Source organism: Martes martes, assembly GCF_963455335.1.
Source record: "Martes martes genome assembly, chromosome: X".
In the NCBI taxonomy this organism is placed as follows: domain Eukaryota; kingdom Metazoa; phylum Chordata; class Mammalia; order Carnivora; family Mustelidae; genus Martes; species Martes martes.
Window position 1 is genome coordinate 79270687 of NC_137897.1, and position 11749 is coordinate 79282435.

Sequence of the window (11749 nt, forward strand, 5' to 3'; positions counted from 1 at the left end):
CGGAGAGCAACTGCGGCGGCATTGACTAGACCCCAGCTTGCCGCAGCCTTCACTGAGAGTCGGACATAATAGAGAGGTACACAGAATATTTCCCAGGCGCCCACAGGACGACGTAAAACGGGTTCCCACAATCCTTTTCGCCTTCGTTTTCCCCATCCATACCATCCCTGCCCGCGCGCGCGCAAAAATGGCGGTGGGGGGGGCATTAACCCTTTCGTGTCTGAGCTCATTGTCCCATCGATGCCTTCTTGTGCGCGGATTGCTTTGTTGGGAGATACAGGCAACTTCTCTGGTAAAAGAAATAGAAGACCAGGCCTACCTTTTTAGTCATAGTCATCTGTTGAACGTTTTCTCAATTTTCTTGTAGTTGACCTGTAAGTTTACCAATCTTTTTTTTTTAAGATTTTATTTATCCACTTGAGACACACACACACACACACACACACACACACACAGAAAGAGAGATCACAAGTAGGCAGAGAGGGAGGCAGAGAGAGAGAGGAGGAAGCAGGCTCCCCGCTGAGAGAACCCATTGCGGCGGGGGCGGGCGGGGGTGGGGGGAGTTGATTCCAGGATCCCGAGATCCTGACCTGAGCCGAAGGCAGAGGCTTAACCCACTGAGCCACCCAGGCGCCAATCATTTTTAAATACGAGCTTAATTTACTTGTTCACAACCTGAATAGTTCATAATAATGCCTTTAAGCTTCCGGACCAACCCAAACTCTAACTTTGCAGTTTATGATTTTTCACCGTGATTGCCCTTTCTATCCTATGTTTCCCATCTCCTTTTGGTTTGACTCTTTAACTGCCTACCTCAATGATTAAGAGCAGGCACTTTGTAAACCTGGCTTTCTGGGTTTGAATCTCCACACTCTACCACTATACAACCACGGAATCTTGGGCAAGTGATTTAAGCACGCATTCTTTGGCTTCTCCATCTGTAGAATTGATATAACAGTAGTACCTACCTCTAGAGCTGTAGTGAGAATTTTATAAGTTCACATGTGAGCAGCACCTAGAATATTGCCAGGCACAGAGTTAAGCAGTATATTGAAATAGAAATGTTAATTATGGACTTTGAGGGTGAGGTCGTCTCAGCTAAGGCCTTCTAGCTAATTAAATACTGAATGATAATAATGGTTAACATGTGGACACCTATGGACCAAGTACTGTATTAATTGCTTTAAACCCATTTTGTTGGTTTTGTTTGTTTAATCCTCACAATTATTGGTGGTAGTTACAAATATTATCCTTCCCTTTCCTTCTCTTTGTTTTTCTAAAGCAGCTAAGAAAAATTCCGATCAGTGAGACATCAGATAACTCTAACTTTCCTGTGGTCATAGAGTGAATAACACATAGAGCCAAGACTTAAACTCAGATAAACTCAAATATATCTTGGTCCTACTCAAATATCACTGAGAAAATGGCAATAAATTATTTTTGAGTGCTCTTTTTTCCCCTAAGAATTGCCTCAATATCTGTGCAGGTGAGAAAGTTTAGGTTCTCTTCAGAGTAGAAGGGCAGCAGGCAATAAAGCAAGGGTCTCTCTCTTGAAGGCTGGCAGCAAAGGAGATGTGCAAAATAGCAATAGTCATAACCAGCTCACTTATTGTATCCCACTGTGCTACACAGACCGCATTACTGCTTAAGACCACCAGAGATAAAGATGCAGGATCCCCACCTCACCTGACCATCCTGTAAAGCTTGAATATTTTCAAAGATTATGCTTGTTTTAGGACAGCACCAAGAGACTCTAATATACTATTCTGACTCCAGCCCAAGTGACTTCCACATTTGCAGTTCATAGAATCAGGTATTTCTACCTCAGCTCAAGAGCACAGGGAAATCTCCTTCCTCCACCCCCAGATTAAAACAAAAAAGGAATTCCCTCCTTTCTTTCAGAGCCTATAGTACCCAGGGTCTTGTAATTCTTGCTTCACACCCACCTACTACTGCTTCCCAACTTATTCTCAGGCAGTTTATAATGGTTTTTCCAGCAGAAGGACTGGTGATGGTAGAGAGACTGGGGAAGGAGAAGGTAAATGCCAGATTTTGTTGAAGGTAAACCAAGTACTGCCTCGTCCCCACCCTCTACCACTTCTGTGGATCCCTGACCTTCTTCACTCCCTCTTGGCACTTCAGAACCCATTATTCTGGATACCCAGGAAACCTCTGGGCTTGAATTTTAGAAGAATCAACTTCTTGTCTTTTCCCCCCATGATGCCCATAATGGCATACCTGACCGGGCTTGGTCTTCTAATTGAAGAGGCTAAATTTTAAAAGAAAAGAGATAGCAGGGGAAGGCATTTTACTTAATCTTCTTCATTATTTCTAGCAATCAAACTATTAGAAATGTCAGCATAGGGGTAAAACTGCAAGAAGTTCAGTTCCAGAGGCTAGGAAAGATAGAAATTTTGGCCAAAATGTTGACAGAAGACAGACAAGCACACAAGGGTATGTCTAGGGCCAGTAGAAATAAAGGAAGGGGGGATGTTGGGGTGCATATCTCAGACACAGACAAGAGACCCTGCCTTTATAGTTCCTTTTACCTTAAATTCCATATCACCATTCCAGAGACTTCATCTGCATTAAATCCTAACTAACCTGGTGCTTTCACTGCTGGGCATCTTGCTCTGGTCACTGAAGCCACCACCAGCTGTGACTGCTTAGCAAAGAGAATAGGTGAGGAGGGGAAGATATTCTTAAACCCAGTGCTAGAAAGGGAGATGTGTTCCCAGCATCCCTAGTTGTTCTCATAACATTTCTCATAACACCATCGTACATAGTTTAAGTGTATAAGTTCAGCAATGCTTTCTGTAGTATGTTTCAGTTACATGTTTCTTAAGGGCTTATCTGGGGTCATAACCTGCAAATGACAGTTTTTCTGCACTGTAGTCTCTGTACACTGCTGGTGACTAGTTCAGGCCACCTTTATAGGGCAGATGGACCCATCCCCTGCAGTTCTGGGTTTTAGCTGCTGACTCCAGCTGCTTCCTTCTCTAGAGAATTGCACTCTGCAAAATAGGAGCTTCAGTACTCTGCAACACCTCCTCTCCGTATACACCCCTGCAACCTGCAGTCAATGACTGAATGATGATGAGGGTACATAATGCCAGCCACTTTGCCTCAAAGTAAACCTATTCTGTGGGGTAAATCCTACTCCAGTGTTCCTTATCGGATCAGGCTAAAGCTAGTCTCCATTTAGCTTAGTTGTTTTCCCCCTTGCCCTGTCCCGCTTCCTTCATTTCCCTTTACCTGAGAGCGCTTCCTCCATAAATGCACTTGCATAAGAACCACCTCCTCTCAGGCTGTGCTTCAAACAACACTACCTAAGAGTCCTTCTTATTTTAGGTTTATCAGAGGACTAAGTAAAGAAGGCCCTCTGTAGTCCTCCCTTCCTTCCCCCATTGTTGGCATCCATCTCTGGAGAAGCCAGTGATGAGTTAAGACGCAGGGCCCCTCAAGTCAAACGTGGACCCATGACCTACTTCAGATGAAAATGAGGCCCAGCCTATTTCTAATATATTTTTTAAAAATATTTTATTTATTTGAGAGAGAGAACGAGAGGGGGGAGGGGCAGAGGGAGAGGTATAAGCAGACTCCCCGCTGAGCAGGGAGCACCACACAGGGCTGGATCCAAGGACCAGGAGATCATGACCTGAGCTGAAATCAAGAGTTGTATGCTTAACCAACTGAGCCACCCAGGCGCCCCCCCAATATCTTTTGTCTTGCTGATGTGAACAGACTATATTCTATCAAATCAGAGATAAAGATACATTCGTTCATGCTTCACTGTAATTCTTTCTCACTACAGAATACGAAAAATTCTTATTACTATTAGAGCTAGGTAGCATTTCTTTCTCTTTTTTTTAAGATTTTATTTCTTTACCTGACAGACAGAGATCACAAGTAGGCAGAGAGGCAGAGAGAGAGAGGAAGGGAAGCAGGCTCCCTGCTGAGCAGAGAGCCCGATGCAGAGAGCCCGATGCAGAGAGCCCGATGCAGAGAGCCCGATGCGGGGCTCGATCCCAGGACCCTGGGATCATGACCCGAGCTGAACGCAGAGGCTTTAACCCACTGAGCCACCCAGGTGCCCCCTATGTAGCATTTCTTAAAGATTTGGTTAGATTTTAAATCTCTTGTGGTAGGTATTCTTGCTGTAATAGCGTGAATCTTACATTTATTTATCAGCTGTTGACTGTTTTATTTCTGTTAACTATAAACTGTTATTGAAGATGGCCAAAGAATGAGCCCAGGTTTTGATACCTGATAAAGAAGTGCTGATTAATCTAGAAGTATTAAAAAACAGACCAGATTACCAATTTTCAAATAATAAAAATATGTTTTAATTTAATAATTCTGCTATGATTCAGAAGACATACCAGGGTTATCATTATAAACCTCAAAATTGTAAAAGTGTACAGCTATTAGTTAAGAGTAATGTTCAGATTGAAAATGACCAGATTTTAAAAATTTACATATGCAGAAATGCAAATTCTGTAACATGTAGCATCTCGTTCAGTTTTTTCCATATATATGTATATACATATACATATATATGTGTGTATCCTATTATATATCCCTTGTATAGCCACCAATACCAATCTCAGTTGACTAAATCCACTCTACTGGCTTACAACAAAAGTCTCAAGACAATAATTTTCACTGGGATTATCTTCTCAATTAACTTCCACCTAAATTAGGACCCAAATGTAACTGAAAACCTATTTCTGTGTACATTTGAATACATTCCTTTTGGTGTGACTTCTCATAATTGTTCCCTTTTTATTTATTTTTATTTATTTACATATCTATATATAATTATTTTAATTCTTTTTCATTTGTTATTTAACAAAATACATTGATCATCTCTTCCCTCTAAAAATTTTAAATTATGGAGGTCTTTTAAATGGTTTCTTTTGATTTGCTAACTGAAATAAACATTCTCTATTTCATAAGAAGAAAATATCATTCATTTAAAATTTCTGCTGATCTGAGAAATGTTTGTTTTTTCTGAAAAGCACTTTCTGCATTAGTCAAATAAATCTCAATATTTATAGTTCTTATACAATATTTTAGTTGTGTGCAAGATTTGCAATATAGCATAGGAAAGAGTGCTATTTTTACTTGCTTAAAACAGACATGTACTGAAGAGGAGATATGACTCCTAACTTACCTGTAACAGTGGTTAAGTGAAGGTTTGGCAAGAGCAATTGAAGAATGGAGAATTATCCACTCATTAAACTTTTAAAGTACTTGAACATTAAGATGGAAAGAATTATACAGGAGAAGATTATATCTTATTTCCTTTTCAAAAGTAAGAAGAAAATTATATGAGGGCAACTATGTAAATTTATTATAATAGTTCCCTTTGTTGGTATTTCTAAAAATATTTCTGACCATCAGCCCTTAGGGGTTTCCATGATTTTATATGATTAATATTACATCATCCATTTCTTTTTTAAAAAGATTTATTAATTTATTTGAGTGAGAGCAAGTGCTTGGGGGTTGGAAGAAGGAGAGAATCTCAAGCAGACTCCTCACTGAGTGCAGAGCCTGATCTGGGGCTTAATCTCAGACCTGAGATCATGACCTGAGCTGAAGCCAAGAGTCAGATACTCAACCAACTGAGCTACCCGGGTGCCCCTCACATCATCCATTTTTAATCAAAAGGGTTTTCTAAATCTATGATCTGTCTTTCAAAATTAAGCAGTTTCACCACAGAAATGATACTGAATTTCATTGTCACACTGTTTTATCTAAAATGCCCACCTTGGGATGCCTGGGTGGCTTAGTCAGTTAAGTGTCCAACTCTTGATTTCAGCTCAGGTCGTGATCTCAGGTTCGTGGGATCAAGCCCCATGTCGGGCTCTGTGCTCAGCACAGATTCTACGTGAGATTCTCTCTCTCTCCCTCTCCCTCTACCCCTCCCCCTGCTTGCAGACTCTCTCCCTCTGAATGAATAAATAAACAAATAAAATCTTTTTTTTTAAAGTAAAATGCCCATCTTTCATAGCCTAACAGACAGCTACTCATATTCTAAAAGCCCAGGCCAAAAGTTATTCCCTCTGGAAAGCCCTTCCCAATTTCCTTTCTCCCAGACAGAATTCATTCTTTCCTTAAATGTGCACTCATAGGTCTTTATAGATACGGACCTTGTACCCCAAGGTATTACACGTTGCATCAGTTAGGAATTATGTTCGGCTGTCATTAAGAAACCCAAGATTTTTGTATTCCATAAAAGAAATCCAGAGGTAGGCAGTTCATTATTGTTATGGTGGTTGCTTTCATATTTCCGCTCTATTTTCCAAGCTCAAGCTTTGCCTTCATAGCTTGAGGTTTCCTCAGTGTAACAAAATGGTTGATGTAGTTCCAGGCATCACATCCGTGTCCTAGGGAAGGATGAATAAGAAAGTAATACAAAATGGCCTCTTATGAGGCCTTAGCAGCCTCATAAGCACCATCTTTCTATCTCCCTCACCCCAGTGCATGCACACACACACACACACACACACACACACACCCAAGGACAAAATTATGAATCTTTCCAGAAAGCCCCAACCAGCATCTTCAACCTCCATACCATTGGCCTATGTATAGTCACATGGGCACCCCTGTCTGAAAGGGAGGCTGAGAAATTACATTTTTCCCCCATTTGAATACATAGCTACCCCCAACAAAACCAGGTTTTGTCACTTAGAATGAGGAAATAGGTTGTGTGATAGACAACTTGCAATCTCTGGCACTTTTTCCCACTTTTTTTTTTTTTTAACCATATCTGTTTCTTTACCTAGATTGTAAAATCTTGGAAGGTTTAGAGTATGCCACATTCATTTTGTATTTCTAGAGCCTAGCACAGTACAAGACACTCAGTGGTTTACTGTTTATTTCCTTCACTACAATATGAAGGTTTATTCTGTGTAATCTGCCTGGATAGAGAAGAGTCTATGTTTTACCAGAATAATTTTTTGTGCTTTATGTTGACTTTATTATGTCCTCAATTATTTAAGAAAACAAATCTTCCTTATTTATTTAAGGGCCAAGATTCTTGACAATCACGTTACCTTCCATATTTATCTTTAAATGTCTTATTTTTCCCTTCATATGAATAGCCAAATATTGTTTCTTAGCACCAACTATCCTATTTTTTTAAGATTATTTATTTATTTATTTGACAGACAGAGATCACAAGTAGGCAGAGAGGCAGGCAGAGAGAGAGGAAGGGAAGCAGGCTCCCTGCCGAGCAGAGAGCCCGATGTGGGGCTCGATCCCAGGACCCTGGGATCATGACCCGAGCCGAAGGCAGAGGCTTTAAGCCACTGAGCCACCCAGGTGCCCCCAAATATCCTATTTTAAGTGTTCAAATCTCTTGATAACTTTTGATTTTTTTTCCTTCCTAAAATTGAATCGTAAATGTAAATTGAAATAAAATAACTTTCAGGATATCTTTTGCATGTATAGTTATCTTTGACATTTTCAATCAAAAACTTGTTCTTTTACTTTATAAAAAGAGAGGTGCTAGGGGCGCCTGGGTGGCTCAGTGGGTTAAAGCCTCTGCCTTCGGCTCAGGTCATGGTCTCAGGGTCTTGGGATCGAGCCCCGCATCGAGCCCCGCATCGGGCTCTCTGCTTGGCAGGGAGCCTGCTTCCCTTCCTCTCTCTCTGCCTGCCTCTCTGCCTCCTTGTGATCTCTGTCTGTAAAAAATAAATAAATAAAAATTAAAAAAAAAAGAGAGGTGCTAGAAACTGTTATGTTTAGTCAGTGTTACTTTTGATGAGTTGCATGGGAAGAGTTATCCAATCAGGAGAGATGCTCAGACTTCTCCAGTTTAAATTTGTATGGAGAAAATGTTATTAATATAAAAATTTCAGAAGTTATATGCTATATGGGAAGTACCTAGAGATTTCTCAATGCCCTCAGTCTCCATGATGTTTCTGTTTATCAGAGTCCTAGTAGTGCTTTGCCTGAGAATATTAGGTAACAACAATATAGTGTTATCAGTTATAATTTCAGTTATTATTATAAACTTTTACTTGGCCACATCTTACTTATGAATTTGAATCTAGCATCTTAAGGCAAGTGGTTTTCTTTTTTTAAGATTTTATTTATTTATTTGAGAGAGAGAGAGAGCACAAGTCAGGGGGAGGGGCACAGGAAGAGGGAGAAATAGGCTCCCTGCTGAGCAGGGAACCCAATGACATGAGACTCCATCCCAGGACCCCGGAATCAGGACCTGAGCTGAAGCCAGATGCTTCACCAACTGAGCCAACTAGGCACCCCTCAACGCCAGTGGTTCTAACTGAGGATGAACATCAGACTTAATGGAGTTCCATTAAAATACAGATTTTTGTACCTGTTCCAGACTTACTGAATCTCTTTATTTGATATTGTTCATATTCCATCAATATGTATTCTCCTGTATGTTTGGTATATTCATAGTATAGAATGTACATTATATCTCTGTATTATTATTATATGTTATATCTTAAGTTTTTTTCTTTTTTTAAAATTTATTTATTTTAATGAGAGAGAGCATGAGCAGGAGAGACAGAGGGAGATGGAGAGAGAATCTGAAGCAGACTCCATGCTGCATGTGGACCCCAGTTCAGGGGCTCAGTCCCACAACCCTGAGATTACAACCTGAGCTGAAACCAAGAATCAGATGCTTAACCAACTGTGCCACCCAAGAGCCTCAAGTTTTTTTCCTTTATTAAAGTGATTTTCATTAATTTTTTGTAAAGAGGTAATATTCACCATCTTTATTGAAAATAGGCTCAGTAAAAAAAAAAAAAAAAGGAAAGAAAATAGGCTCAGTAATTATCCTTATAGATATTTTGTCTCAAACTTTGGGAATTGGCTTTATTATTGGGACTGTCTCTGATACCATATATTTGGGCCCATTGATTTGTCCTGTAGGAAAAAGGATCAGCAGATAATTTAATTCAAGAAAGAAAAAGAAGTTAGGGGTCTCTGATTTGAGAACTGAAAACCTAACTACTTTAGAGGAATTCTGGATTTCTTTTTTCCTCTCCTCAGCCCTCTTGATTTCATGTTTTATAAGAGGTCCAGAAAGTGGAGCAAGTCCTACATGCTGTGGTTCAGAGCATAGCAAGCAGTTTAGTCAATACCACTGCAATGGCTGAATGGTAGTCCCTAATGATATTTCCACTTCCTCATCCCTGAAACATGTGACTATTACTTAATACAGCAAAAGAGTGAATGTTACTATATGTGGCAAACAAAAATGTGAATAAATTAAGGATTTTGAGAGAAGGACCTTATCCTGGATTATGTGGGTGGGCCCTAAGTCCAAAGACAAATGTCCTTATAAGTCAGAGACTGGGTAATTCGGAGAACAACCTCATACCTGGCTTGACAGACTTTTTGGATTGGGACTGAGATCTATTCCCTCGGTTTAATATGGGCACTTGGCTCCTGGCTGAGAAGTGAATCACAAAGTGTGGTAAGTAATACACTCAAGCTTTGTTTTATCAGTAGGTTGTGTTGGTGATCTTTGGGGAGCTAATTATGTATATATTTATACATTTTATATATAAAATTTCATATATCTAGATGTAGATATAGATAGATACAGATATGGATACATACACACACATATACATACATACACATCAATCACATGAAACAATTTACAGGGGTGTTAGAGCATTGGGTCAAGTCTAATATATTTCTTTTTTTTTATCCAATAGTATTCTTTTTTTTTTTAATCCAATAGTAAGTCAAATGATAAAGACTGGTTGGCAGTTCTCAATCTTGTTCAGTCTCCACAACCCTTTCACAGCCCATCAGCTCTCTGGGAGGAAAATTGTGCTTCTGAAGAAGGCAGGTCACCCCAGGGTTTCTTTCCAGCCCCAGACCCTCAGAGAAGGTAGGGAACTACTATATCCATGTTTTCAGAGAAATAGAAATTAGGAAAGATCTTGGTGGAGAATGAAAGGGAGGGATGAGTTGGGTAAATGCATTCAAACTAGGTACACCCAAGGAAAAACCAAACAAATTAAAGTGGGGCAAGGAGGAAGGATGCACAACAGTCATCAACTCCTAGTGGATAAGAGCTTGGTAAGATGTATTAGTACATTATTACCTTATATTTAAGTAAACGTTATACACACAGTGCACATACCCTGTTTATTGCTCTCAATATCTAATTAATGTTTCTCAACTGAGAAGTATATCGGACGGACCTCTTCAAGGAAAAAACATTCTCTTAGACTCAAGCATTTACGGAAATTCTTTTCATAATATTTCTTAAATGTAAACAAACATAAAACTAAATAGAAACACTGCTGTTCATAAAGCTCTTATACAAATTTAACATCAAAGTAAATTTACAATTTGTGCACAAATTTTAAAATGTTAATTTAATGGTACATGATGTTTGTTGAGAGAAAACTGCTCTTAGAAACCTAAACAAACTACTGACTAACCAGCATGTGTTCTTGGCTTTCAACATGCCTGTATGTGAGTCTTTTTAGGACCCTGCTACCCCATCAATTTCCTTTTTCAAAACTACCAATCTTCATCTGTATAGTAAGTTATGAAGTAGGAGGTACACCTAATTTATTTCCTTACTAGCTCATGACAAAGTAGTATTGTTGCCAGCTTGTGAAAAACATGTCCTAATTATGTGGCAACTGTTAGTTACCATTGTCACCCAGATACTCCAGGATACGCTTAAAATTAAATGTAAAAGTAAAACATACTTGTAAAAAACTCACAGACTCTGAGTGCCTACATTATTATGCAGCACTTGACTATTGTTAAAGGGGACTAAGCCACTGCCCATTCAGGCTCCCTGGGAATGGTGCATTGGGGACCAAAAGTCAAACCATCTACACCTTCACATGGATGATTTTTAAATTAAATGAAAGAAGACAGGCACACTCAACAGTCAGGTAACCAAATAACTGAAGCAAGACCATATATACATTTTAAAGAAGTGGTTGAGTTGTTTTCATTATACGTTAAATTGTAGAACACGGCACAGAGATTAAGACTGTTTGGGGCTTGTGTGTGATGCCTCCCCATTTCTCCAGCCTCCTTTCTCCTTCCCTCCTCCTGAGTTTTTTCACCTTTCTTCTTTTTTGCACCTAGTTTAGTTTTAGGTTTCCCTCAAAGTTCAATGTAATGAGTTTTTCCATAAAGCTAAATATATTTAGTTTTTTTATTAAGAGACTATGCCCTTGTTATTTTATATGAAAATGTGATTCCTTTTATAAAGTAGTAGCAGTTTTTAAAAAATGGTCTTCATTTGGCAAAATAAGAAATTGGAAATCTTGTATTTTCCTCCAAATATTAAAAAAAAATTTACAATTCCAAGATCTGCAACCACTTGTCTGGAAAGCAAAGAGAAAGAGACAGGAGGATAGAATGGTATGTGACACCTAGTAAGCTGACTTAAGTTGAACAAGTTAAGCGCCATAATATTCTTTCTACTGAAGCAATGGCAGGAATATGTAAGACTCATTTGGGAGTCAGGGAAGGCTTCACAGAGGAGGTAACATTAGAGCTGGGGCTTTAAGGATTAGCAGGGGAGAACTGGCAGGGCATTCCAAGCAGAATGCATAATGGGAGCTAGAGCACAGAGCACAAAAGAGCACTACGTGTCCAGCCACTCTGAATAGCTTGGTGGCTGTTATGTAGAATTCTCAGGGTTAGAAGATCAAGGGAGAAGCAGGGACTATCTTTTTTTCTTACTTGGCCGATTTCCCCTGCAGCTCATTGCACA